The following is a 25,862-nucleotide window of genomic DNA, read 5'->3' on the forward strand; positions in this document are numbered from 1 at the left end:
ATTTTATCATGTAGGTGAAACCGATATACAGAAAGAGCTAAAAATAATAAAGAAGATGATGGCTGGTACTAAAAAGAAGCGCGGTAAGTTCTATCTGTGGTAATTCTTTATAGACACTGAGATAATAACACTTATAATATAACATGGTATCTCATATAAACAGGGAGGCTATGGCTGTAGATCCACCTCTATATACAAAGACACAGCAGATCACACAGTAACACATGTAACTCTGAGACACTGGTTAGGGAACAATTTTCTGTTTGACATAATATCCATTTAATGACATTTCTAACAAGTAAATGATTATAAGATGTCGTTGAGTAAGAGAATATAAGTCACACACACTGGAATGATATAATAGAATTTGTGTTTGTGTCAGGACAGGCAGGTCCAGTGTCATGGTAATGCCCACTAATGCCACAGCCTGTTACCAGTGGATGTATCAGTCGTCGTTATGAGAGTAGATATACTATATACCAGTCACTGTCAGTCATATTTGGTCTGGACCTGGGCATAGACTGTTATGTCTCTTATCTTATGATGACAAGTTCTTCTATCTATCCCAATATTAGAAGCATCACACAGTTATAGCTGTAATATCACAATATGAGGACTTGTAGTACTTATTTTATTTTAGCTTCATGGAATTTTAAATTATTTCATTTTTAATTTTTAGCTCGTAAACTCAATGCAGGAAAAACATCTCCTGAGAAGGCAGAAACCATCTACCGTGCAGGTAACGTTTACTTCAGTCTTTAAGATCATTCTTGTCATTGATATAAATGTTATATACACAGATATGGGGCTCATGTACAGCACCATGTTATGCCTCTATACCACCTCCGAGTTATACAGAGTCGTAATATGGCGCCCATAGACATGTGGAGGGTTTTCGGTCTGATTCCATATTAATCTGACATAGAGCGCCTATAGCTCCATAGTACAGAGCTGCAGGAATTGTGTTCTCCTCTGTACAGGCTCCGTGCACACGCCATATACTGACATTTATACATAACATTCACACCAGAAATAAGTAGTGACCAGAAGAAAACATTTACTAATGATGAACTGTGTGACACGTCTTATTTCCAGAATTATCACCAGCGCCACCAGATTATGACGAGGAGTCCTATCCCTGGATGGAAGACACAACAACTGAACGTAAGCTTCTCTACTCTCCCACATCTCTCATCTCTGTAATACAGTTCTGATAATCAATTATTGATTTTCTAATCTTTTTCTTGTTTTCCAACAGCCTCTTATCAAATAACCATAAAAACACCACCAGCCCCAGCAGCAATCCAGAAACTAAAAGTGCGTCTAGCAGCAGCAAGAAAAATGGCTGCAAAAACGAAAACAGCATCGCACATCGCAATAAGAGCGCCAAATATCCGTACAACAACAGCGCATACAGCAGCCGCAATACCAGCGCCAACCATCCGTACAACAACAGCGCATACAGCAGTCGCAATACCAGCGTCTCCAGCCACACAACAAGATCTTGCAGCCACTGCCAGCATTACAGACGACAGCCTGAGAAAAATCCTGATCATCAGCGGTGCTGTCGGCGTTCCACTTCTGCTGGTCGCTGCCCTGTTACTGCTGCTACTAGTGAAGCTGCACAACATTCAGAAATTGCTGGAAAGAGAAAGTGTCTGACGAGCGTTGCTGCTTGTAGAATATCACTTGTTCTGGCTCTGGCACATGACATCTTGGCCGGTAAAGTAGGTCAACATCTGGATTGAACATAATGGCGGCTGTGAAGGGTTTCGTTGAGAAGACTCCTCCATCTTTTCAGTGGTGATCTATCATCAGAGGCGTAACTTGTAGCTCCTGTGTCCCAATGTAAAATCTACAACAGGGCCTCGACCTACCATATATCATCTATAATACTGGTGTCTTCTTATGCGGCCAAGGGCTTTTGGGCCCCTCAGACTCCAGGGCCCAGGTGCACCCCCTATAGCTACGCCCCTGTCCATCATTATCATAACTATGAGGACAGTATTAGGGAGTCCTGGTGATTGCCGGTGTGATAGTGAATGTGCGTGTTTCCACCATTATGTCACTGTAGTGATATCATAGACTGCCAATAGCGCGCTATTAATTCATCCCACATTCTCTGGTAGAAGCCGCTATGAGACTTTCCATTCTTGCTGTGAGGAAAGTGCGATAACAACTGCACAGATATTCATTACATCAATAAACTTCTACCACTCATCTGTGTCTGTGGAGCGTTGTATTAATAATATTCCTTCTCTGAGTAAAAAGCAGCTTTACATATAAAGGGGCGTAGCGTGGAGGGGGCTAGCGGGGAGCTCAAAACTTTTGTACAATGTAGCTACAGTGAACGAAATAAGTATTTGATCCCTTGCTGATTTTGTAAGTTTGCCCACTGTCAAAGACATGAACAGTCTAGAATTTTTAGGCTAGGTTAATTTTACCAGTGAGAGATAGATTATATTTTAAAAAAAAACACAAAATCACATTGTCAAAATTATATATATTTATTTGCATTGTGCACAGAGAAATGAGTATTTGATCCCTTTGGCAAACCAGACTTAATACTTGGTGGCAAAACCCTTGTTGGCAAGCACAGCAGTCAGACGTTTTTTGTAGTTGATGATGAGGTTTGCACACATGTTAGATGGAATTTTGGCCCACTCCTCTTTGCAGATCATCTGTAAATCATTAAGATTTCGAGGCTGTCGCTTGGCAACTCGGATCTGCTGCTCCCTCCATAAGTTTTCGATGGGATTAAGGTCTGGAGACTGGCTAGGCCACTCCATGACCTTAATGTGCTTCTTTTTGAGCCACTCCTTTGTTGCCTTGGCTGTATGTTTCGGGTCATTGTCGTAGAGGAAGACCCAGCCACGAGACATTTTTAATGTCCTGGTGGAGGGAAGGAGGTTGTCACTCAGGATTTGACGGTACATGGCTCCATCCATTCTCCCATTGATGCGGTGAAGTAGTCCTGTGCCCTTAGCAGAGAAACACCCCCAAAACATAATGTTTCCACCTCCATGCTTGACAGTGGGGACGGTGTTCTTTGGGTCATAGGCAGCATTTCTCTTCCTCCAAACACGGCGAGTTGAGTTAATGCCAAAGAGCTCAATTTTAGTCTCATCTGACCACAGCACCTTCTCCCAATCACTCTCAGAATCATCCAGATGTTCATTTGCAAACTTCAGACGGGCCTGTACATGTGCCTTCTTGAGCAGGGGGACCTTGCAGGCACTGCAAGATTTTAATCCATTACGGCGTAATGTGTTACCAATGGTTTTCTTGGTGACTGTGGTCCCAGCTGCCTTGAGATCATTAACAAGTTCCCCCCGTGTAGTTTTCGGCTGAGCTCTCACCTTCCTCAGGATAAAGGATACCCCACGAGGTGAGATTTTGCATGGAGCCCCAGATCGATGTCGATTGACAGTAATTTTGTATGTCTTCCATTTTCTTACTATTGCACCAACAATTGTCTCCTTCTCACCCAGCGTCTTACTTATGGTTTTGTAGCCCATTCCAGCCTTGTGCAGGTCTTCGATCTTGCCCCTGACATCCTTAGGAAGCTCTTTGGTCTTGCCCATGTTGTAGATGTTAGAGTCATTATTGATTAATTGAGTCTGTGGACAGGAGTCTTTTATACAGGTGACCATTTAAGAAAGCTGTCTTTAATGCAGGCACCAAGTTGATTTGGAGCGTGTAACTGGTCTGGAGGAGGCTGAACTCTTAATGGTTGGTAGGGGATCAAATACTTATTTCTCTGTGCACAATGCAAATAAATATATATAATTTTGACTATGTGATTTTCTTTTTTTTTTTTTTTTTTTTTATATATATATATATAATCTATCTCTCACTGGTAAAATTAACCTAGCCTAAAAATTCTAGACTGTTCATGTCTTTGACAGTGGGCAAACTTACAAAATCAGCAAGGGATCAAATACTTATTTCCTTCACTGTATATGATACTGTTATTTGCAGGACGAGTTGTACTTTTTGTACTTGCCAGTTTTTTTGTAAATTTACATTATCGTTTAACCCCTTAAGGACCCAGCCTGTTTGGACCTTAACCCCTTCCCGCCGCAGTCCTTTTTCAGATTTTCATTTTCTTTTTTTCCTCCCCACCCTCCAAAAGCCATAACGTCTTTATTTTTCCGTCTATACAGTACTATGAGGGCTTGATTTTTGCGAGATGAGTTGAAGTTTTTCGTAGCACCATTTATTTTGCCATATAATGTACTAGGAAACGGGAAAAAAAATATTTGTGGGGTAGAAAATGAAAAAAACTGTGATTCCTCCATGGTTTTTTGCGCACCGTTTTTACGGAATTCACTATGCAATTAAAACAACATGTTAACTTTATTCTGTGGGTCAATACGATAATGGCGATATCAAATATATATAGTTTTTTCTATATTTTACTACTTTTACAAGTAAAAACAAGTGTAAAAAAGAAAATAGATTTTGTTGTAAAGGATCTGCCAGGCACAGCTTCGGGGTCAACGCCCATAGATAATGAGTCTGCACCTGCTTCTATGTCTGGGAGACTGACTCCATCTTCCACCACTCAGGGTGCCAGGCTTAGGAGTGGGAGAACCTATCACAGCCTGGCCAGACAGAGCTAGCTCCCGCCCTCTGTAGGGCGGGTATAAATAGACAGAGGGCGGGAGCTAGCTCCGTCTGGCCAGGCTCTGATAGGTTCTCCCACTTCTAAGCCTGCCACCCTGAGTGGTGGAAGATGGAGTCAGTCTCCCAGACATAGAAGCAGGTGCAGACTGATTATCTATGGGCGTTGACCCCGAAGCTGTGCCTGGCAGATCCTTTACATTTGTGTTGCAAAATTCCGAGAGCCATAATGTAAAGGATCTGCCAGACACAGCTTCTGTGTCGACACCCATGGTTAATCAGTCTGCACTTGCTCCTAAGTCTGATAGAGTGACTCGATCTGCTACCACTTAGGCTGGGAGGCTGAGGAGTGGGAGAGCCTATCACAGCCTGGCCAGACGGAGCTAGCTCCCGCCCTCTGTCTATTTATATCTTGATTTCCTGCTCCTCCTTTGCCTGTGATTCTGTCTGGTTTCCTGGCTCTGCTGCTCCTGCTAGTACTATTTACCTCTGCTTAATTGACCCTGGCTTTACTGACAACTCTCCTGCTCTGCGTTTAGTACCTCGTACACTCCTGGTTTGACTCGGCTCGTTCACTACTCTTGTTGCTCACGGTGTTGCCGTGGGCAACTGCCCCATTTCCCTTAGCTTCTGTTGTACCGTTGTCTGTTTGTCTGTCGTGCACATATTGAGCGTAGGGACCATCGCCCAGTTGTACGCCGTCGCCTAGGACGGGCCGTGCAAGTAGGCAGGGACTGAGTGGCGGGGAGATTAGGGCTCACCTGTCTGTCTCTCTACCCCGTCATTACACATAACTTTTTTATTTTTCCGTCTATTAAATAGTATGAGAGCTTATTTTTTGCGGGATAAGCTGTAGTTTTTAATGATACCATTTTGGTGTACATGCGACGGTTTGATCACTTTTTATTTCATTTTGTGTGGGAGATTAGGTGACCAAAAAATAGAGATTCTGTCGTTTACAAATTATTTTTGTTACGGCGGGTGGGTTAAATAATGATATATTGTAATAGTTCAGACTTTTACGGATGCGGCGATACCAATTATGTTTATTTATTTTTTTACTATGCTCTAGGGGGGAAATGGCAAACAGGTTTTTTTTTTAACTTTTAATATAGATTTTTTTTTTTACACAGAAAAAAACCTTTATTTAACTCATTTTTACTTTTTTTATTAGTCCCCCTAGGGGACTTCAACCAGCGATTGTTAGATCGCTTGCACTATGTACTGCAATACTAATGTATTGCAGTATATCGTGATTCTGAGAGGCATCTATTAAGCCCTGCCTGAGGCAAGGCTTAATAGGTGTACAAAGATGGCGGACCTGGGGGTGTTCATTAAGATTTGGAGAGGTTTTGAGCTGCCAGAATGATAGAAACTCCACATAAATGACCCAATTTAGAAAACTAGACCCCCTCAATGTATTTATCTAGGGGTGTAGTGAGCATTTAGACCAAACCCTGGATTTATGCAAAGCAAGTGGGAAAAATTAGAATGGCTTTTTTTTTCACAAATGTGTCACTTTCATGAATATTTTTTTGTACAAAGCAAAGTAAACTGAGGAAATGCACCCCACATTTTATTGCGCTGGTATTTCTGTGCTAAAAAAAACCAACCCAATGAGGCCCTAATCTGCTGTTTCGATACACGACAGGCTTTCATGGCATCATTCTAGCTGGAATAATTTACTGGCACCATTTCATGTCTGCCGAGTCTTTGAGGGACTAGGGCAAAAGAAAAATAACTCAAGTAATTGATAAAACAACAACCCTCAAGATATTCATCTAGGGGTATAATGAGAATTTTAATTTTGATTAGACTTTTTCTGAAATCCAAATGATAAGTGGCCAATATGGTAATGAGAAATGAGGTGAAAATTAAGTAGAGAATGAATTAGAAAATAAAGTAATGCAAATGTCTGATGGGACAAAACGAGAGTACAAATAACATAAAAATGTAATAATCTAGTGACGAATGGTATATGCGAAAGCATTCGTGAATACAGAGGCCTGGTTTGTCTGGGCAAGTACCCCACTGGTAGCCTGCGTCTCTTCTTGTTCCATTTTTGAAACACACCCCCCGCACCTCTTTTGGGGACATCTCTTATTAGCAGTTGGGGGCACTTGGGATGGAAAATGCTGTCCCGGAATTACTCTGCTGGCCTCGCTGGAGGTTCTAGCCGTGGTCTCCCCACCCTGGTCTCCAAAAATAAAAAATGTTATGACCTTTCCCTGGCAGTTCAGCTAAGGTCCCTGGTTTCCTGCTTTCCTGTATATAGTAAATAAATTATACAGTGCCATTTGCACAGGATGGATGGCCAATTTTTTGTACCAGACCCTGGATTTTCTAACTGCGCTATAGGGCTGTAGCATTTGGTCGGCAAAGTCCACCCCTTCCATATTTTTATTGTACTGCTGTGTGCAGAGCGGTTTCGTCCCTCGCACAGAAACAGGACTCCTTTCATCAGCATGGATTGAGGTGATCATGAGGACATCTTTTTTATCCCTGTACTTAACGATCATTATGTCCTCATGACAAAGAGCCCGACTTTCATTGGCCTTTAATTTTAGGTTCACCAGCGCCTTTGGAAGGCCTTTCTTGTTGTGTCTAATTGTGCCGCAAGCCACCGTTTTTTTTTTAAATAAAATTTGAAACAGGGGAACACTTTTATAAAAATTTTCAATTTACAAGTGGTACCCCCTGTCTAGTAGTGGGTAAATTAGGTCCCAGACGATTGGTCCATTTAAATTGAGCATGGGGGGGCATTCAGGAGGGTTCATTTGGGTATCCTTTCCCACATATACCCTAAAACGGTGGGTGTAGCCAGTGCTGCTTTCGCTGATTTTATAGACTTTCATGCCATATCTGGCTCTCTTGCTGGGTAGATACTGCCGGAATTTTATTCTCCGCTTGAATAGAACCAGGGATTCATCAACGGCAAGATCCATTTCTGGGGTATATGCCTCTGCAAGTTTTATATTAAAATGGCTAATAAGAGGCCTTATTTCATATAGCCGATTATAGCTGGGGTCACTTTCTGGTGGACATTGGGAATTGTCCATGTAGTGAAGGAAACGCATTATAGCCTCAGAACGTTTGCATTTCATCACTGCATGATACATGGGGGTATCGTACAGGACATCAGTCAACCAATATGACCTTATAGTGGGCTTTTTTACAATGCCCATATTTAAAAGAAGGCCCCAAAATTTTAGCATTTCTGCCTGGTCGACTGGATACCAGATGTTGGATCTGGCATAAAAAGACCCCACGTTACTTGTCATAGATTGTTGGGCATACAAATTGGTTTGTATAACCATTAAGTTAATTAAGCCTTCTGAAAAGAAGAACTTAAAAAAATCTGCCGCACTATATCCGGTGGTATCTATATTAATCCCTGATGCAGAAGTAAAATCAGGAATCTGGGGATTATATGTGGCTGTGGACAGCCAATCGGGCTCTCTAGCGCTGTCTGTGTCTGAACACATTATCTCAAACGCTTCCTCAGCTGTATACAACCGCAGAGACATTGTATCTCTCTCTCTCTCTCTCTCTCTCTCTCTATGTATATATAAATATATATATATATATATATATATATATATATATATATATATCTGAGACTAACTTATAACTATATTAACTTATATTTTTTATTTTATTTTTAAATATAATTTTTATATTTTTAATATTTTCTTTTCTATGAAACCCTAATAACGTAACCCTTACTAGCACTACCTAAAGCCCTATACCTAGCTAACGCAAATTAACGCCCAACCCTAATGCTACCTATCTCCCTACACCTAACGCTACCTAACTCTCTACACCTAGCGCTACCTAAAACTCTATATATAATCAAATTATTTTATTTGTGTGACACAAAATGACAGGAGGGGGTATATGGATGGGTGGGGAGGGATCACAGGGGCACTGGGGCAGATATGAAGGGGGTTCAATCTCTTTTTTTTTTAACTTGACTGGAGGACAGGCTGACGCAGCTCCGTTCTCCTCACAACCTCTGACAGCAGTGAGGAGATCAGAGCCGTGTACTGGCTTTTTCTCCTGCCTTTGTAACATTGACAGCTGTCATTGGTCTGTGTCAGTGACTGACTAATCACAGCCATCGCCTGGCTGGGACCACTTTGATTGGTCCCCCGGGCGCTGACTGTGACAATCAGCTGTCTGTTACACACGGTGACAGTTTGAAGCAATGACGAAAATGAACGTCATGGTGCGTGATCTAGCAGCCGACCATGATGTTCATTTTCGTCATAGGTCCTTAAAGGGGTTATCCAGGAAAAAAATAAATTCTAAAAAGTGTCCCCCAGCCTTGATTTGCCTTCCCTAATACCCCCTATTAAACTTCTAACCAGTTTCTGTTTGATTTGCATCGTCACTGCTGCTCTTTATTTGTTTACATCCCTTGCTGTTTGTAACCCACCATACCCATGATCCCCTGCTGCATCTGAGGAGACAGTTGCACCCCCCCCCATCCTCCAAAGCATCTCAGCTATTTGCATACTGCCACGCCCCTCTTTGGTCACATGATCCTTCCCTGCTCTAATTACAGATTACAGGCAGACGCTCCCTCCCTGCACACTGTCTGAGGCCGGATTTACACCAGCGTGTGCCTTTTGCGTGCGCAAAAAACGCTGCGTTTTGCGCACGCAAAAGGTACTTAACAGCTCCGTGTGTCAGCTGCGTATGATGCGTGGCTGCGTGATTATGCCGCCATCATTATGACACTCTGTTTGTATGTTTGTAGCACGTGGTGCTTTTCTGTTTTCATTCATACTTTTTACTGCTGTTGCGCGAATCACGCGCGTCCCACGGAAGTGCTTCCTTGTGCTGCGCGCGATTTTCACGCACCCATTGACTTCAATGGGTGCGTGATGCGCGAACAACGCACAAATATCGGACATGTCGAGAGTTTTACGCAGCAGACACACGCTGCGTGAAACTCACGGACAGTCTGCACGGCCCCATAGACGAACATAGGTCAGTGCGAGGCGCGTGAAAATCACGCGCGTTGCACAAACGTATTACACGTTCGTCTAAATAAGCCCTTACACAGAAATAATCATCATTATCCTTTGTGCCTCCATCTATCCCTGATCTAAGTACAGGCACCCATCTCCCTCCCCCGTCCCTTTCACAGCCTGATAAATGTTAGGGTATGTTCACACGCAGTCAAAAACGTTTGAAAATACAGAGCTGTTTTCAAGAGAAAACAGCTCCTGATTTTCAGATGTTTTTTGTGCCATTCGCGATTTTCGCTGTGTTTTTTACGGCCGTTTTTGGAGCTTTTTTCACTACAGTCTATGGAAAACGGCTCAAAAAAGGTCTCAAGAGGTTTCCTGCACTTCTTTTTCGCAGCCGTTTTTTTATGCGTAAAAAAACACATTAAAAAACGCTCCTTCGGAACAGAACGATGTTTTCCCATTGAAATCAATGGGCAGATGTTTGGAGGCGTTCTGCTTCCAATTTTTCTGTAGTTTTTCGGGAGTTTACGGCCCGAAAAACGGACGAAAATAGACCATGTGAACATACCCTAAGTCTGCCCACTCCACCTAAGGCCTCATTTACACGAGTGTGTGCGTTTTGCGCAGGCAAAAAAACGCAGCGTTTTGCGTGCGCAAAAGGCACTTGACAGCTCCGTGTGTCATCAGTGTATGATGCGCGGCTGCGTGATTTTCACGCAGCCGCCATCATAGAGATGCCCTAAAAAATTTATGTTTAAAGCTAAAACTAGAACTAATGAATATTAGGATTATAATAAATATGCGGATATTTTGAGTTTAAAGGCTATGTACACCTTTACCACCATTTTTTGTACAGTCCCACTGCATCTAAAATGTAAAATGAAGCAACTTTGCAAATAGTCCTGATTAAAAATGTAGTTTTATGTTTGCCTGTGTCTCCATGGTAACAGACTACAAGTAAACCCTATGTAGTCTGATCTTGCAGCTATGCTATCTAACATCTGTCCCCAACCTATTGCTAACCTACCACAGGTAACTTTTTTTTATTCATTATGGGAGAAAAAAGGGCAAGCTGTCTCTATAGAACCACCTATAGGTGACTATTCTGTTGTCGATGTCTAACCAAGGAGAATTAGTACCTTCCCAGAGCTGCTTTAAAGGAATCTCACTCAATTGTGCTGTCTACAATAGGGTGACTCTAGTTTGGCTATTAACCCAAATCTTGTTTCAAGTCTCTAGAAAGTTTAGAACATTAGGTTACAGAATAGTCACCTATAGGTGGCACTAGACAGACAGTTTTCCTCCTTCTGGAGTACCGTCATTTTGCATACATTTTCCCAGGTAACATTGCCTTTAAGACTCCCTGCCAGCAAGGAGAATCAGTACTTTCCAAGAGAAAAAAAAAGGAGAAGACTCAAAGTTATGTTTATACATTTTTATTCATTTCCTACCATTATCCTATAATTATTAATATAATATTACTAGAATTATATTACTGCTATCATTATAACCCTAACACTATGAGATCCCTATTCCTAAAGCTGTTGGTCCAGAAGAAGGCGAAAACCCTGGACACATTCAGCCAATTCGTGTCATAGGGGGAAAATTCCTTCTTGACCCCGGGAAAAGGCGATCAGTTCGAGAACCCTGGATCAAACTCGCTGCTAAATATTATAGTTTACTATATTTTAAAGTTAATTTACCTAAATATGTTATTATTATATTAATTTGTTATTATTAGATTATTATTATTATTATTATTATTATTATTATTATTATTATTATTATTACTATTATTATAGTGATATTTCTATTACACATTTTTTAATAAGGCTACACTATTATTATTAATTTATTGAGATTATACTATTTTTTATATAATCTTATTACTACTATATAACTACTAATATTACTAACATTTTTATTGTTATTTTCTTATTTATATTTATTATATCCCTATTCCTAAAGCTGTTGATCCAGAAGAAGGCGAAAACCCTGGACACATTAAGCCAATTCATGTCACAGGGGGAAAATTCCTTCTTGATCCCGGGAAAAGGCGATCAGTCCGAGAACCCTGGATCAAAGCTGCTAATTCCTATTACAGTTTACTAATTATTATAGGTAATTAACCTAAATTATAATGAAATTAAATGTAATTATTATATTGTTAGTATTACTTTGGTGTTGATAATAATAATATAATGATACTACTATTGCTATCACTAATATCTAAGTCCCTATTCCTAAAGCTGTTGATCCAGAAGAAGGCGAAAACCCTGGACACATTAAGCCAATTCGTGCCACAGGGGGAAAATTCCTTCTTGACCCCGGGAAAAGGCGATCAGTCCGAGAACCCTGGATCAAACCTGCTGCTATTATTATATAATTATTTTTTTATTACTCTCTTATTATTATACTATTTCTAATATTACTGCACCTGTTGTTATTATTAGAAAAATCTTAGATCATTACTCTTGCTACCAATATTAATACGACTGACCTTTTTAACCTAACAATTATTAATATTATTGTTATATTATTAATATTACTGTCGTTGCTGTTGATGTAATAACAGTTAAGATGTTTCCATACAAGACTTCATCTTCTCATTGGTCTGAGGAGGATGGTCCAGATGATGTTCCTCTTCCCTCTGATGTTCTTCGTCATATCATGGAGGAAGGAATGCTGGCGGATTTTCTTTCTTCTTCCTGTCTGACACTGAATTCTTCTCATCGCCATGCTGACTTCTTCCTCTTTAACCGTTTTCTCTTCCTCTTTCTCTTCATCCTCCTCTTTCTCTTCAACCACACTCTCTTCTTCTTCATCCTCGTTGTCTGATTTCTCATCAACCTCCATGACTTCCACTTCATTGTCTTCCACTTCATAGTCTTCCTCCTCCTTGTCTTCCACTTCATTGTCTTCCTCCTCCTTGTCTTCCTCCTCCATGTCTTCCACTTCATTGTCTTCCTCCTCCTTGTCTTCCTCCTCCTTGTCTTCCTCCTCATTGTCTTCCTCCTCATGGTCTTCTTGCACTTGTTCCTCCTCGCGCTCTTTTGCCTCTCCTTCAGCCTTCTTGACCTCCTCTTCCATCTTAGGTTTGGGCTCTTCTACATCCCACGGCCATGGCAGATATTTCCTCTGAGCTTCGCGGTTCGTTGGCATGAGGCGCTAAGAAAAGAAAATTTTCAGTCAATTGTCTATTGAGATGTTCCTATAAAATCTTTACATCTATAAAAGAACATGGATAAATCTGTTATAGAGAGAACATAATAACCAGTATGATCACTGACCTCCATCTTGAAGATTGGGGATGGTAAGAATTTTGTGCAGTAAATCAGCTGCTGTAGAACTCTCTCCTCTGTGGTGCTGGGGTAAGCTGAAGAGAGAAACAACCAGATAATGGGATCAGACATAAAACTACACCATAAACCATAACATAACATTACAAAAATATTCCTTTAATCTGTCATCAATGGGACATGAAAGGTGTTGTTTTTTTTTTTTTTAAATATTCTGGATTATTGGACGGGCATAGAAAAGTATAGAAATCTTAGTTTCAATCTTCAATTTCCTTACTGGTTCTCTCTGCTCAGTCTTCCACATTATAGTTCAGTTCTGTGCTAAATTACCAAATTTTCGGGATTATCGGATACAAAGGAATTTTACTGTATTTTGAGATCATCTATCAATCACTTTCTTGTGGTAAAGTCTAATTATTAAAAAAAACTCACTTATGAAGGGTCTAAGTCCAAAAGCGGATTCCTGCTGCCGATAGATGCCCTAAAGAGAAGAGAATCCAGTAAGTGACCTCTTATCCCTCCTCAGGAATGGACAGTAGGACAAGGGGTCAGTTTTACAAATGAGCAGCCAGTGATTTGTGGACTTGTTACCTGTCCGGGATCTTACTCAATAAGCCGCTACTTGTCTGAGTGGAGAGCCGGCCACATGGACTTCTCCTGCTGGATCCAAGTCTGCTGCTACATGTCCATCACAGGGAAGGAAAAAAACAAGACAATGAAGCCACTGACCTCCAGAGATCTGCTGCCCGCTGCCATCCTGTACCCGTCCTGAACTGTAGAATCCAAATCACAAGCTGAAACACAAAAAAAGAGATGTAGTCCCAGATCTGATAAAGACCCAAAATCCTGCAACTTTCCACATGTATGAATAGTGAATGTCCAAAAATATATATATATTTTTTAATCTAAGAAGATCCAAAATTCTGAGTTGAATAATTAAATGTTCGGGACGCCAATTGCATACGGTACTTTCAAGTTTGTGGCCTGTGATTGGTGCCTCAGGTCATATGATCTATGACCCATAAGGAATAGCAGTGCACAAGTACAGACCACGCAGCGCCATAATCTAGACAGTGCAGTGCTTGGCGGTCCTATAGCTCCCATAGATCTTGTATGAGGTGTCAGTGTGCGGCTGCATCTCTTCTTACAATCTCCTCCACACTGCGGTTGTCCGGTTGTGGAGGAGAGCAGGGGCGTAGCTATAGGGGTGCAGAGGTAGCAGTAGTACCCAGACCCTGATACCTGAGGGGACCAGAGGCTAAAAAAGAAGACACCAGTATGACAAATATCACATAGTAGATGGGGGCCCTGATATAAATATCACACTGGGGACCAGGAGTTTCACAATATGCCTCTGGAGAAATGTATACTGGGGACCTCAGTATTATTGATCGTGGGGGTCCCGGCAGTGATTAAACATTTATGGCCCCTCCTGTGTATAGGTGAGAAATGTTTCTGGTGGGAGAATCTCTTTATCATGTGTCATCATCGTTTTCTGTGCTGTTTGTTTCTTACATCTTGACATTATAGAACATTTATCTCTGGAAATCTTCATGTAACATTCTCCAGGGTGGATTTTACTGTATTTTGGGCTTTGTATATATATATATATATATATATATATATATATATATATATATATATATACAGACAGTGATAATACATTGGAGTGTGGCCTGTACTGGTATCTGTAGCCGTATAAGAGGAGGAATATAAGTAATACTGGACACAAATACATATGGTATATGGGACTTCATTGCTGCCCTATAAAGATATATGACATGAATTTTTTGTCTATGTTAATTCCATTCACAAGTACAGAATACACCCCAAAACATCAAACAAAGTGTTTCCAGTTACAGCGTCATAAGAGTGACCCTATAAACAGTTCCAGCAGACTGCCCCTCATTAAAAATAATACCAGCAATGCCCCCACATAAATAATGCCAGCAGAGTGCCCCTAATAAACATTACTGGCAGCAGAGAGTCCCTAAGAAACATTACTGGCAGCAGAGTCCCTAATAAACAGTACTGGCAGCAGAGAGTCCCTAAGAAACATTACTGGCAGCAGAGAGTCCCTAATAAACATTACTGGCAGCAGAGAGCCCCTTATAAACATTACTGGCAGCAGAGAGTCCCTAAGAAACATTACTGGCAGCAGAGAGTCCCTAAGAAACGTTACTGGCAGCAGAGGGTCCCTAATAAACATTACTGGCAGCAGAGAGCCCCTTATAAACATTACTGGCAGCAGAGAGTCCCTAATAAACATTACTGGCAGCAGAGAGTCCCTAATAAACATTACTGGCAGCAGAGAGTCCCTAATAAACATTACTGGCAGCAGAGGGTCCCTAATAAACATTACTGGCAGCAGACGGTCCCTTATAAACATTAGTGGCAGCAGAGAGTCCCTAATAAACATTACTGGCAGCAGAGGGTCCCTAATAAACATTACTGGCAGCAGAGAGTCCTATATAACCAGTTCGAGCAGACTCTTCCCATCACACAACCATAGAATAAATGATAAAATGCTGGCAGCCTGCAGCCACCACTAGGGGGAGCACACAATTTCCATATTTATACAGGTTATATAGTAGTTATTTCGGGTAATATTAATTCAATGTGACAGCTCTAGGGGTTACCAGCGGTCTTTGTGGGGGTCTTGTCTGCTCTGTCAGGAGTTCAGGAGATCTCCCCTATTTCGGGAAACTCACAGACAATCCGGGATTTGGGGTAAATGATAAATTCCTAATAACATGAATGAAGCATCATGGGAGATGAGATAAATGGGGGTCAGTTATATCACATTATGGAGGAACTCACCGACGTCCAACTTCACTCGTCGTTGTCCTGTAACAGACTGAGGACCACTGAGCGGTTGTTGTTTCAAATTGAAATCCAGCGATCCCATTGGCTGCTGATGTTCAGTGATATATGGAACAGTAAATTTAAAGGGACATGACTCTTATTTCACTAGACTGCATTTATTATATGTTTGCTATCATTCTGCTTATAACATGAAGCTGTGGAGATAATCTGCAGGGACGGGTTATATTTCTCTTAATATTGGGATTGGGATTAGAGGTTATATCATTTTCTATACTGTATCAGGACATTTCTTTTATAATTTGACATATTATTAAGTATCAATGTGCCATGAAGGATCTGATATCTAAAATCACAGTTGTTTAATGGACGTTGCAGTTTAACCCCTTCCTGAGCAGGTTATTTGGGGCCTCAGTGATCAGATCTCGGGGTTTCCATCTCTTTATCATTCCAGTGTTTGATTTATTTCTATTATTTTATTGTAAATGATAATGGGAGTCGGATGACGGCAAATAAGCACCAAGACCCTCTGTGCTAAGTGGTCAGGGGTGTCGTGGTCTCATCCAGCATCAGAAGGGGGCGCTGTTTTTCTCTTTGCAATGAGGCCCCATCAATTCCTTCAGAAACATTTGTGCTGCCGATCAGAGAGATTTACCATTCAGGAGCATAATAAAGCTGGGTGACAAGTCCTATGTGAGCTGTAATGGCAGCTGTACTGGTTGTCACCCAGCTTTCCAGTCTCCTGAATGACAGGTCTGCCTAATTATACAGTGACCCAGCCCCTGCTGTTATATTGCTGCATAATTAGGTAGGTTTACCCTTCAGGGGTCTAGGTAAGTTGGGTAACAACCCTTATGGAGGCTGTCGTTCTCACCCAGCTTTTCCAGAAACAGAAAAAAACAAAAACATAAGGCCTCGAGCCGCCCGCAAATCGCAGGCTGTGCACATGGCCGCGGCCATTATTTTTAATGTGCCCGGACCGCAGAACATGGCCGTAATAAGACTTGCCCGTTCTTTCTGCGGTCCGGGCTCCGGGGCCCTGCATGGACTGTGGAAACCACGGTCGGTGCATGCCCCTATAGCAATGAATGAGGCCGCAATTCTCCCGTGGATTTTCGGGGGAATTACGTCCGCAAAAGCACGTTCGTGTGCATGAGGCCTAAGGAAAGCAGAAAGAACGGGCAAGCCTTATTACGGCCGTGTTCTGCGGTCCGGGCTCATTAAAAATAATGGCCGCGGCCATGTTCGCGGCCCGTGATTTGCGGGCGGCTCGCAGCTGTCACTCCGTGGCCGGCCGACCTGAAAATCACGGCCGTGCACATGGCTACGAACGTGTGCATGAGGTCCAAAATAAACATGTAAAAAACAATGTAATGAGGATCCAGGGATGTGATGTAATGGGGCAGATCAGAAGCGTGGAAGTGATTGTTGTAAAATGCTGAGCCAACATAATGTTCAGTGTATTAAATAATTAGGACATTGCCAGCGGGCAGGGAGTGGGCATGTAAGGGGCAGGTGCCGCACAGGGATAACTCCTTGGCAGAGGGCCACTTATTAGGGATAAATGTAAAGTACAGAAGCCAGAACAAATAAGGCTGGATAATAGCTGTGTACAATCCTAATATATATATATATAATGTACCGGCCCCTGGAGTCACATATTATATCTATTATAACCAGAGAAACAGAACTATCTATCTATCTATCTATCTATCTATCTATCTATCTATCTATCTATCTATCTATCTATCTATCTATCTATCTATCCATCCATCCATCCATCCATCCATCCATCCATCCATCCATCCATCCATCTATCTATCTATCTATCTATCTATCTATCTATCTATCTATCTATCTATCTATCTATCTATCTATCTATCTATCTATCACATATCTATCTATCTATCTATCTATCTATCTATCTATCTATCTATCTATCTATCTATCTATCTATCTATCTATCTATCTATCTATCTGTCTCTCTCATATCTATCTATCTATCTATCTATCTATCTATCTATCTATCTATCTATCTATCTATCTATCTATCTATCTATCTATCTATCTATCTATCTATCTATCATTCAATTCAAAGAAGCTTTATTGGCAGGACCAAATACACATTAGCATTGCCAAAGCAAGTAAGAAGTAAGGGAATGAGGGATAGGGACTGAGGGATTGGGGGATAGGGACACATCTAGGGTCGGGGTTATACAAGTCCATGGCATATCATGTCTCTCTCAGTCTATGGCATGCAGTGACATATTGTGCCGCTATGCCCACTGTGTTTTCCTCTTCACCCAGAAGGATGTAGAGTTTCTCTTCCTCTTCCATGGAGCTGAAGTCCGGTAAGAGATCAGAGAGTCTCCTGAAGTGAGTGTCCCTCACTGCTGAGTATTTGGGGCAGTGTAGCAGGAAGTGGGCCTCATCCTCCATGGCCTCCTGGTCGCACTGTTGGCAGTCGGCTCTCCCTGGGCTTGTAGGTTTGTCTGTGGCGCCCGGATTGGATGAGCAGGTTGTAGGCGCTCAGTCTGTAGCGGCTCAGCATCTGTCTGTCTCTGGGGTTTGGCAGTCTCTCCAGATATGGCGCCAGTTTATATTCTCGCTGTAGACTCCGGTATATTGTCAGTTTCTGGGATGTCTTTATGTCGTTCCTCCAGTCACTGATATACTCCTCTTGGCTCTTGTTTATTGTCTCCTTGATTTCGGTTTTTGTGAGGCCGCGCTGAGTGACGTTTTCTTCAGGCTGGGTCAGGGTGGGATGTTCTGGGGGGCCTCGTTTACCTTGGACCCCTTGGTGTAGCAAGGCTTTATGGTGATAGGAACTTTGCCTGCTGCTGTGTAGATGGGCCCAGAATGATAGCGCCCTCTTCTGGATTGTGAGGTGTAGTGGGAATCTGCCCAGTTCTGCACGACAGGCGCTATTTGTGGTACTCTGATGGACTTGGAGAAGGTGTTTGCAGAATTCTAGCTGGAAAATTTCTGTTGGGCTGGAATCCCACCTTGACCAGTCTGGGTATGTGTCCGGACCCCAGACTTCACTGGCATACAGGAGGATTGGGGAGATGATGGAGTCAAAGATTTTAAGCCAGACCGTCACTGGTGGTTTGAGGTGGTAGAGTTTTCTTCTGATGGCATAGAAGGTTTGCACGCCTTGTCTTTCAGCATCTCAATGGCTTGTTTAAAGCTTCCTGATTGGTTGATTTCTAGGCCCAGGTAGGTGTACCTGTCGGTCGCTGTGAGTGGGGCGTTATTTACTGTGAAGGTCGGGTTCTTGGGGGATTTTGAGTTTCTCCTCTGGAACACCATGATGTTGGTTTTCTTTGCATTGATGGGTAGTGCCCACGTGGAGCTGAATTTTTCTAGGATTTGCAGGTTGTCTTGGAGACCTTTCTCGGTTGGTGATAGCAGCAGAAGGTCATCTGCATACAACAGAAATGTCACCTGGGTGTCATGGAGGGCGAGACCTGGTGCTGAGGAGGATTCCAGAGCTGTGGCCAGTTCATTGATGTAGATGTTGAAGAGCGTTGGACTGAGGCTGCAGCCTTGTCTGACTCCTCGGCTCTGCTGGAAATCAGCCGTTCTTCTCCCGTTCACCTTCACGCTGCATCTATTCCTTGTGTAGGAGCTTCTGATGACGTCATAGGTTTTACCTCCTTTTCCGCTCTCCAGCAGTTTCAGGAATAGGCCCGGGTGCCACACTGAGTCCAAGGCCTTCTTAAAGTCCACAAAACAGGCGTAAATCTTCCCATGCTTTGTATTGTGGACGTGGCTCTTGATGAGGCTGCGCAGGGTGTAGATGTGGTCAGTGGTGCGGTGGTTTGGCATGAAGCCTCCTTGGCTTTGGTTGAGGACATTGTGCTGGGTGAGGAAGCTGAGGATTCTCTTATTCAGGATGCTGTTGAACAGTTTCCCCAGGTTGCTGCTGACACATATCCCTCGGTAGTTGGCTGGGTCGTACCTGTCCCCACTCTTGTGGATTGGTGTTATAAGGCCTTGGTTCCAGATTTGAGGGAAGTAGCCGGCACTCAGCACCATATTAAATAGTTTTACTATTGCGGCCTGTATTTCTGGCGGGCTGTGTTTTATCATTTCCGGTGAGATTCTGTCTAGGCCGCTGGATTTTTTACACCTTATGTCTGAGGTTCTCTCTTTTACTTCTTGCAGTGTTATTGGTGTATCCAGGGGGTTTTGAGAATCTTTAAGTGTTTCCTCCATCGCCTTCAATTTTGATATTATTTGTCTTTGTTCTTGGCTTTGTTCTTCTTTCGGGATATCTTTGTAGAGGTCCCTGAAATATTGGAGCCAGATGTTGCCATTTTGGATGTGAAGGTTGTTTTTCTTGCAATTGTTGCCCATGTGTTTCCATAATTCCCAGAACGAGTTGTCATGGAGGGCATCTTGGAGTTGGGTAAGTTTGGTGGAGATGTGACTTTGTTTTTTCTTTCGGAGGATGGTCTTGTATTTCCTCTGTATGTTGCTGTAGGCCTCCTTCAGACCGCTGTTGTTTGGGTCTCGGTGCTTCTTATTTGAGGCAGTTCTTAGGGTCTTCCGTACTTCTTTGCACTCACAGTCAAACCAACCGTTAGGATGTATTTCTTGTGGCCTCTTGTAGACACATCTTTTCAGGTCAGACCTCTCTGCCATCTATATCTATCTATCTATCTATCTATCTATCTATCTATCTATCTATCTATCTATCTATCTATCTATCTATCTATCTATCTATCTATCTATCTATCTATCTATCTATCTAATATCTATCTATCTATCTATCTATCTATCTATCTATCTATCTATCTATCTATCTATCTATCTATCTATCTATCTATCTATCTATCTATCTATCTATCTATCTATCTATCTATCTCCCATTACATACTTTTATGGCTTATTGATTAGATTTATCATCAAAAAAATTGCCACTCCAGGCATTGGGAACCATATCAAAACCTGTTTGCTTATCTTTCATTAACTCCCATTAAGAAGATTGTTGGACGTCCGGGTGGTCAGACCGCGCTGAGCAGTTTTATTTTATATCCTGTATAATCAATATGGTCTGTCATGGGAAAAATATCCTTGAAATGTCCCTGGAGGACCCAAGACAATTTGATAATCCACATCCAAAACCATGAAAAATCCAGTAATCTGTATTTTATAGGTGTTGAGAATATCAAAAAAGAAAAAAAAAATGCCTCTGCCTGCCCAAACACATACAATGGCTGTCGATCAATCGACAACTATTCTTTTTCACTCCCTCATATACTATACATGCACCCTTAACTGTCAGGATTCCCCCATAGACAATAGATAGTCGTCTGACTTTTTTATGTTATGTGTTTGGGAACCTTTAGGGTATGTTCACACAGCTTTTTTTTTTTTTAGCATAACTTCCCATCACAAGTAATTAAATCATAAATCAGATTCTCCGTATAGAAGTAATGACGGATAATATAGATGATATCAGTGGTGAGTAATGGAAGGATTATTACCAATAAATCGTATTTTTGGAATTGATCGCTAACATGTATATTTTGAGTCTGCATCAAATATGGAATCGGAGGTTCACTATATGGACAAAAGTATTGGGACACAGCTCTTAATCATTGAACTCAGGTGTTTCATTCAGTCCCACAGGTGTATAAATCTAGAACTCGCCGTGCAGTCGCCTTTACAGACATTTGTGATAGAATGGGTCGTTGTAAAGAGATCACTGTATTCCAGCGCGGTCCTGTAATAGGACGTCACCGATGTAACAAGTCAGTTTGTGATATTTCTTCCCTCCTAGATATTCCACCATCAGCTGTGAGTGATATTATTGTAAAGTGGAAGCTTTTAGGAACCACAGCAACTAAGCCACGAAGTGGAGACCACGTAAAGTTACACAGCCGGGCGCCGAGTGTTGAGGCGTATAGTGTATAAAAGTCGCCAACGCTCTGCTGACTCAATAACTGCAGAGTACAAAACCTCCTCTGGCATTAATATCTGCACAAACACTGTGCACCCGGAGCTTCATGGCACGGGGTCCGAGCAGCTGCATGCCAGTCTTACAAAGTTACAAAGTCTAACGTTTTTTACTTTATTTTAGCTTCTAAGTGAAATTCGCAGGAAAATCTGCAGCGGCTAATGCACACTGTTTTTGGTAGCAAATTCGCACCAAAATTTTCTGGATTTGTGACGGGTGTGGATTTAGTCTAACGCAGTCTATCAGTGTTGTTTGAAGTGTTCCTTTAAAGGGGCTGTCCAAGATTAGAAAAAGGGTCTGCATTTTTTCCAGAAACAGCGCCCCTCTTATCTAATGGTTTTATCCGGTAATACGTTCTTTTGACTGGGAATAAGCTGTAATACCAGGCACAGCCCAGAAACAGCGCCACTTTTGTTCATGGTCTGTATCTGGTATTACACTTCAGTTCCATTTACTTTAATGGGAACGGGCTGTAATACCATATACCGCTTCTGTACAGGAGTGGCACTATGTTATAGTTCTGTGATAAGGAGAAAGATCTCCAAGTTATACAAGTGTATGCTGGATTTTTATGTTTGTAAAGAGTAACACGCTAACATCTATATGTATAGTAGATGGAGATTGCAGTTGTAACGGCCGCCGCCGCCTCTCCCACTGCTCCCCGCCGTCATATACTGACCTCTCTATGGCGTCCTCCAGCTCTTGGTGGAGACCACGTTCCTGCCTCACTCATTTCTAATTGCGGCGTCCCTTGCTGCTCTCTCCTTCTGTGTTTCATACACTACCTAGTGTGTGCGCTTGTTGACTCCCCCGGTCTTTAGGGCCAGCGCGCATCTACTACTTAACTTTCCCAGGGTATAAAAGGAACCTCCCCCTGTCCACCATTGCTTGAGCAATTTGGATCCTCCTAGCTTGCTAGTGATATCCTGCTGATTGATTGTTTGTTCTTCCTGTGTTTGACCTCAGCTTTTACCTTGACTCTCCTTGCCTGCTGCCTGCCCTGACCTCTTCCTAGTGACCCGTGACGTACCTCTGCCTTGACCTTTGACTTTACCAACCGTGCTTGTCTGCCGGCCTATGCTATACCTAACCTGGCATTCGTCTGCGGTTCCTTTACCATAACGACGGCCATCGCTAAGGGAGACTTCTCTGGGGGGTAGTGAATACCTGGGGTTCCCTTAGATTCCGCTATCTGGTTTAGCCCCATGTGACCCTTGATGACACAGTGGGTTCCCACCATCCTCTGTAGGCCCTATGACAGTCTCTCTATCCACAGGCCCCGTTACAACATTCAGTAGATAAATGTTCCAGATACATTATCAATTGATGGGTATGTTTGCTTTTTTATATGAAAATACAGTATCACCATTTTGAATTGGTTATTGTACTCCTTTACTGTTACACTAGATTCTATTGCAAGATGCACGGTAATTTTAACAAATTTGTGGGGCTCGTGGCCAAGATTTAAAAGGCAAGTTGGCCCACACCCAGAAGATGTTCATACCACCCCTGTTATCCCACAAAACATCTCTTAAGGGTTTATGCAAATGTGACCCAAAATAGGCGTTTATGGGAGGGTCTGTGGGTGTTCCTGGGTGGATCGAGGTAGGGCTTAAAATTTCCCTTGAATGGTGATACAAATTTTAGGAGATCTCCACCCAGGACAACAGCCTCAAAAGCTCCATGTAGTGTGTCAGCCACAAATGTCCCTCAGAGACCGCCATAGACCACCCCCAGAGTGCCTGCCACTGATCTCCCACCAGAGTGCTTGTTACAGATCCTTACCCAAGCGGCCCCCCTCAGATAAGCGTATACCGCAATCAGACAGTGTATACAGCAGTCAGATAACATCACATAGCCCCAACATACATATTACATACACTGCCCAGGTGAATAGTGCCATACAGTATATCCCTTTACTGATCTGTGATGTTGCTGGCTGTGTGAGGTGTCCAGGGATTAGGCTACCATGATGATCTATGACTGCGGGGGCAGGGACGGAGGTCACATTGGGGGTAGATACTACATACTCTACACAATTGTGGCTGTACTTCTATTGGGCAGATTCTTCAACTATAACGCTGGCGTGCTCATCGGTAGTCCTCTATTCTCATTCTCCAGAAACAGCGCCACTTCTGTCCATGGATGTGTATGGTATTACATTCGAGTGAATAGAGTTGAACTAATTGCAAGACTGCACACAGTCCATGGTCAAGAGTGGCGATAACCCGTTTAAAGCATTTTTTAAATAAATATATACGGCTGTCTTTCCTCCTTTACAAATTGTGACCCCTCAGCTCAATTGCGACTTGGAAACATATCGCTTTTATTGAGATAGGAATATTTATTATGTTTCATTCTTACAGTTTGTTCCTATACATAACAGATGAATTCACTGGTGTGGCACATTAATAAGCTGTGCTCTATTGTAATATTTGCTTCTCTGCACTGGCAGTAAGCCCAAGAACCAGCCCAAGTCCTACCAGTCATATTGTGCCCTCTAGTGCTTCAAAGCGGGTCTACATTTTAAAAAAACCCTGAGCTTTAGGCCTTATTCAGACGAACATGAGGAAGCTCAGATGTGAATAACGGCCATTTTTCACATCTGAGTTTCCCCCGTGTGGGTCCCGTTTTCACGGATCCCCATAGACTTGAGTCTTTGGAGGTATCCGTGAAAACTGAAGAAAATAAGACATGTTCTATTTTTCAACGGACCCTTCACACGGTACATTGAAACAACGGCCGTGTGAACGTCCCCATTGAAATACATGCGTCCGTGTGACAGCCGTTGTTTTAACGGCTGTCACACGGACGTATTCTACGTTCGTCTGAAAAAAGGTCAATTTTACTGGGAAACAAAGGATCAAGCATGTAGAAATCCTACATGCTTGATCTTCTTTCTATCGACATCTGTAGGTAGGGAACTGTTGGGTCCTATATGGAGGAGATCTTTGGCCGATCCCACCGAAAAGACCAACTTGTCTGGTTTAGAAGACCCAATTTATAATACCATGAGTCAATGGAAGGGGATCCCACGAAAAGCAACCTCATTTATCAGCCAGAGTGAAGAGCGGCAACAAAAAGCCTCTCTCATCAATGAAGAGGACTGATGCCTCCTTCCTAAAAACATGGCGTGAATGGATTCGTTTCCAAACGACCGAGGAATATAAAACCATCATGGCCTCGTGAATTCCCGTCTAGACACGGTATGTCAGGTCAGCTCCCCCCCCTCCCCTCTTTTTTGTTTTCTCCCCCCATTTCCTTCTGTTTCTTTCCTCACTATTTTGTCTTTCCTTCTTTCTGTCTCTGCATCTCTCTTCTGCTTTGATGCACCTGTGCGCACTCATGACCTGCCTAGGTAGAGTCGTGTGTTAACCTTAAACCATACTATCCCCCACCCCCATTTAGTAACGACACATGACACCGAGGTTGGATGTGAAATGGCCACAGCAGCCGTTTATTAATTTCACAGTTTTATAAAAACAATTTAAATCCGAAACATTCGGATAACTAGTTAGGAATCCACCAGAGAATTCCTCCTAATAATTCACATGACCCAACATGGGTCAGAATCATAAATAACAATTAAACGTTAACATTAACCCGAGCAGAGGAAGTCCTTGAAGCCCCTTCAGATGTTCCTTTCAAGAACACACCGAATTAGCCATCTGCAAACCACTAATTACCTCCAGCCGTAAACCAGCTCGGAAGCACCGTTCACCTCTGCAGATGGCTCCAACCACTAGAAGTCCACCTCAAGGGGATAACACCCGATGAAGCCCTCAAGTGATATACCGACCACTAGAAGTCCACTTCAAAGGGATAACACCCGATGAAGCCTTCAAGTGACATACCTTCTACCAGAAGACCACTTCAAAGGGATAACACCCGATGAAGTCTTCAACCATGTACCTTTTTTGGGGGACGCATACCCCCGATGCGACCCCCCCCACCATTTTGTACTGACTGGCCTCAAGGACTCCCCCCGCCAGCTGCCATGACAACAGAACCTACTCCGGAAAAAAGAAAAACATGTTAAATAAGCACACAAAATAAAACAAAACGCTCATAGACAGACGTACATAAGACCTAAGGAGTAACAAAACAAGGGTGGGAGGGTGGGAGCTTTGCTTAATGTGTGTTACTCCTCCCGCTGCTTCCGGCTCA

The sequence above is a fragment of the Rhinoderma darwinii genome, chromosome 3 (assembly GCF_050947455.1).
Source record: "Rhinoderma darwinii isolate aRhiDar2 chromosome 3, aRhiDar2.hap1, whole genome shotgun sequence".
Taxonomy (NCBI): Eukaryota; Metazoa; Chordata; class Amphibia; order Anura; family Rhinodermatidae; genus Rhinoderma; species Rhinoderma darwinii.